This window comes from Pteropus alecto, unplaced genomic scaffold (assembly GCF_000325575.1).
Source record: "Pteropus alecto unplaced genomic scaffold, ASM32557v1 scaffold199, whole genome shotgun sequence".
NCBI lineage: Eukaryota > Metazoa > Chordata > Mammalia > Chiroptera > Pteropodidae > Pteropus > Pteropus alecto.
The window spans coordinates 432,955-438,231 of record NW_006442489.1 but is presented as its reverse complement, the minus strand read 5'-3'; positions in this window follow the sequence as shown (position 1 = coordinate 438,231).

The following is a 5,277-nucleotide window of genomic DNA, read 5'->3' as shown; positions in this document are numbered from 1 at the left end:
GAATTGGAGGGAACAAAGAATTAGGAGAAGTTCTGCTCAGACAAAGCCTCAGAATCTAGGGGACTCTAGCCCTAGGTGAGCTTAGACACTAATGGACAAGGACTTATTTATGAAGTAGTCCTGTAGCTCTTGCTAACATAGCATTACAAAATATAGATCAACTCTTTTTGTTTATGACTTAATTATGGCTTCACCACACTTCTACAATGCAAGTCATGGATGTAACCAAGGGGCACACCATGACCTTCCAGCAGCCACAAGGAATTTTCCTACAGAATGGGAGTTTGGGGTGGTGGTAATCTCAAGCCAGTTCAGCCCTGACATTCCAGAGAAGGAAGGCCACAACAGCACAAAACATACCTTGGACCATCCTTAACAAAATTTTTTGTGGAGTACTGTGGGAGTCCAGGGAAACACCATGCCCCAAGCCAGACACATTGATATAGGTACTCCAGGTTTAGCCATTACACTTCATATTTCTGTCCATCTAAATATTATCTATCCTCTAAGCATTTTTCACAGGCCAAGCTCATAAAATCTTCCAGCCCCAACAAGCTCCCTCCAGTGTGGCAGCTCAAAGTGCTTACTCTAGAGCCAGAATGGCTGGGTTAGGATCCTGACTTACGAATATGACTTTGGGCAAGTTATTTGCATCTTTGTACCTCAATTCCTCGAGATAATAATACTTGTCTCAGAAGTTAATTTTAAAAGTGTATATATCAAAGTGAAAAAAACTAGCAGATACTATCTCAACCAAGTGATAAAAGTTAATATCACCAATAACAAGACAGAGGCTTCTGACGTGATATACTGAGAAGAATATATCACTTCTGTGGTATTGCTACCCAAAATACATAACTTAAATTGAATCGTGAAGAAACATTAGACAAATCCAAATTGAGAGATTCTCTATACAGTACTCTTCAAAACTTATATGTGCTGCTTGTGCATGCACAGTTCACACTACTAGAGTGGACTTTGGACAAGGTTATGAAATACAAAGAAAGACCGAGGAACTATTCTAGATTTGAAAAGGCTGACAGAGACTACTAAAAGCAATACATGATCCAGGATTGTATCCTGGACAAGAAAGCAAGAAAGGTAAAGGAAAAAAAAATTTTTTTTTCTGTCTTGTTTTTGCTCTAAGAGACACTATTGGTACAACTGGTGAAATTTGAAATATGTGGACTTTATGGTTATAGTGTTTCAGCATTGAGTTTCTGATTTGATGAGTATAATTATAATTATTTATGAAACTAAATAATTAGAGTCTGCTCCACACAGTCTATTGTATATAATTTTGTTGCTTAAATGTCTAGCAGACAGATGTTTGAGTTTTGAGGGCATTATGTATTTGTAATGTTCATAATATATTGGCCTACAAATTTGTTTATCCAACAATGAGTTAGATTTGGATTTGCCAGCCACTGTGCCAGCAGAAATGCAAACATATAAATCCCAGATCCAGCTTCTCAGAGTGTGTCTATTTTAGTGGGAGAAGATGCAAGAAGCCTTAAAAGTAAGAGTATGTGGGTGGTGATGTGTACAGATTGGTAACACAAGGAGAATGACAAGAATTCAAAGGAAGGAAAGGGACCTGTACAGAATAAAGATAGAAATGGCAGGAAGAAGTAGCAAGACCAAAAAGGCCCTTTTTAAAATTAATTTTTATGTGTTTTCTATGTGATAGTTTGGGTTTGCCTGTAAAAAGGTGGCATGCATTCAAGGGTAGTCAATAATCATTATTTGTAATACCAAAAAGATTGGAAATATATATCTAAATAACTCACATTCATACAACAAAATACCATGCAGCCATTAATAAGAGCTGATATTCTCTCTGTAAGTTATAGTTGTGGTTACTTGGAGGGGGTTGTGATGGAGCAAGAGGGAGCTGCAGGGAGCTGGACATGTTCTTCTTCATGAGGGCTGGTGATGATACAGGTACAAACATCTGCAAAAAATCATAGAGCCCCACACAAGATTCATATACTTTAACAGGTACCATTACAGATCAATTTTTTAAAAGAGTATTCTCTTTGTATGTACTGATAAGAAATTATCTCCAGGGTACATTGTTAAATGAAAATGAATATAGAACAATACATATTGAATGCAATCATTGATGGGGGGTTTCAATAAAGAAAATATGTACACCTGTATCTTACCTATGTTTAGAACGTCACCGGAAGGAAAAAGAAGAAATTGGTAAGGCATTGTTGCCGGGAGAAAAGAGAACTGGAGGGCCATAGGCCAGGAGCAGGTACCACAAGTGGGAAAAGGAGTCAATTCATTTTGAAAGTGAGAGGAAGTCTAAAGAATGAAGAAAGTAAGAGTGCTTCATTGTTACTTTAACACCGCAGGTAACGTTAGTTGTGTGGGTTTAAATGATTTGAAGCTAACGTTTTTGAGGAATGCAACATATGCAAATGAAGTCTAGGTAGGCTAGTTAGGAAGTCGGAATTGAAAGCAGCTTTAAAAGTGTGTTTTTTTTTTCTCAAAAAAAACTAAACAAAACTGAGTCCTATGTCAGACTCTATAGCTCAATTTTGTAGTAGATTTTTAACTCCTCAAGTTCCCGTTAATTTATTAAAATTGGGTAAGCATTTACCTACACGTGGCCACAAGAGCTCAAGAAATCCATTATGCTGAAGAAAACCATGTGAAGTCACTATTTTGTTTTTGAAAAATTCTCCCAGCCTCCATCTACTGGTAGTATACTGCCACCTAGTACCCCCTCCACAACCTGACACCAAAAACATTCTCAGAAATGTGAATTCAAAAATAATTGACTAAGAATTCTGGAAAACATGGCAGAGTGAAAGATGTCCTCAGATCTATCTCCTTGAAACAACAACAAGCTGAACACCTAAAACTGAACAAAAAACGCCCAAACTGCACACCAGCACTTCTGAGCATGGGATCTGTGCATAAGAGCTACCATAGGTCAGAATCCCAAGTGTAGGGCAGTGGACTGGGAGAAATAAAAAAGCTGCCTTTCGTAGCCTCCAGAGCTACCTGTAGAAGTACGGGGAGGGGAGAAGTTGCGGTGAGTTCCCTGAACAGGCCTGCCTGGAAGTGCTGTGAGTTCAACGCATCCGGCAGCAAGGCCCAGTCATCAGAGCAGAAAGCAAGAAACGGGACGGGAGCGCAGAGGAACAATAGTTGATTTTTACCAGCCCCAGCTGCAAAACCGAGGCTGAGCCGCAGCCCCCAACTCCTCACTCAGAAGGCCCCTCCCCCACATACCCTCCAAGACCAATCACCACGGAGCCCCAGGGGAATCTGAGTGAACACTGCTGAGACTGTAGCTGGCACTGACAGGGACTGAGGCTGAGAGTAATGAGCATGATTAAATAGCTACAAGAAAATTAAAAAGGCATTTAGGCTTTATATAAAGCAGGGATCCAAGAGGCTTAGATGTCACCTACTGGAAACCAAAAGGAAAGCACCTTCTTTGCAGTAGGCTAAACAGAGACTTTTATATAATAAATCTTCTTTCTGGAAAAACAGCAGAATACTCTTCCATTAATGCTCTGGCAAAGAAAGAGTCCACTAAACACCGTGAACAACCAGGATAATAAGGCATCTCAGAAAGAAAGAGAAAAATCTCCAGAAAAGGAGCTTACAGACATAGAAATATGTGACTTAAATGACAGAGAATTCAGAATGGTACTTCTGAAAAGTGAGTTCCGAAAGGAATCATATCAACAATTTCAGGAATTGAAAGGAGTCATATCAACAATTTCAGGAATTGAAAAAACAACTAGATGAGCAGAGCAAGGAGATTGAAACCCTCAAAAAGAACAGAATGGAATTTCTGGAGAGGAAGAACACACTACAAGACTTGGGAAATAGAGTAGACCAAATGGAGAAAAAGATCAGTGATACAAACACAGAAATCTAGAAATAAATCAGAAGGAAGAAGAGAGAAACCAAAGAATGAAAAATAATGAAAGAGAAATAGAACAACTAGCTGATACCATCAGGAGAGGAAACATAAGAATAATGGGCATTATTGAAGGTAAGGAAAAAGAGCGGGGACTAGAAAGCATTTTCAGACAAGTAGTAGACAAGAATTTCCCAAATCTAAGGAATGTGCTGGAGCTTGGAATTCAAGAAGTCATCAGAACACCCAATTATCTCAATCCAAAAAGGCCTTCACCAACACACATTGCATTAAAATTATCAAAAATCAATGACAAAGATAGAATTCTCAGGGCAGCCAGGGAGAAGAAAATGGTAACTTATAAAGGAAAACTCATTAGATTATCATCGGACTTCTCAGTACAGACCTTACAAGCCAGAAAGGAATGAAATCAAATATTTAAACTATTAAGTGAAAGGAACTACCAGCCTAGAATAATGTATCCAGCTAAGCTGTCCTTTAGATATGAAGGGAAATTAAGACCTTTCCAGACATACACAAATTGAGGGAATTCTCTACTACGAGGCCTGCACTACAGAAAATACTGAAAGGGGTCAGCTCACCTAAAACAAATTGACCAAAAAAAAAAAAAAAAACCATAATTAGGAGTAAGGTGACTATTAGGCAAATAGAAGCAGAGGAGCTCAATCTTTACTAAAAGCAGGGCATTATAAGCTTAAACGATAAGAAGAGAATTGCTATAGCAAGGTAGTAATGAAAGTTCAGCATACATAGGGACAAACAGATAACAATAACTGAAAAGGGGAGAATTCAAAGATCCAAATTTGCACAGGGGAATGGAGATAAGGCACACGTGGAAGAAAAGGGATGACTGTATATGTTATAACTAACTATCCTTTTCACATTCGTAATGGTAACCACACAGAGAAGATTCAGAACTGAAGTATATAACATAAAAAAAAGAAGAACCAGAGGAAAAACCCACAAAAACCAACCAAAATAAGGTTTTACATATTCATAATGGTACCACACGCCAAGAATAGGAACTGAAGTATATAACATAAAACAAGAAGGACCAGAGGGAAAACCCACAAAAGCCAAACCAAAAAAAAAGAAGAAGAAACACAAAGACAAGGAAGCAATGGAAACACCAAGCTACCAGAAAGCAAAACATAAAAGAGCTATAAGAAGACCTCATATTTAAAAAATCATCCTAAATGTAAATGAACTGAACTCACCAATAAAAAGGCACAGAGTTGCAGATTGGATCAAAAAACAAAACCCAACCAAATGCTGCCTCCAGGAGACACATCTCAGTTCCAAAGACAAATATAGACTCAAAGTGAAAGGGTGGAAAATGATATTTCAAGCAAATGGCATTCAGAGAA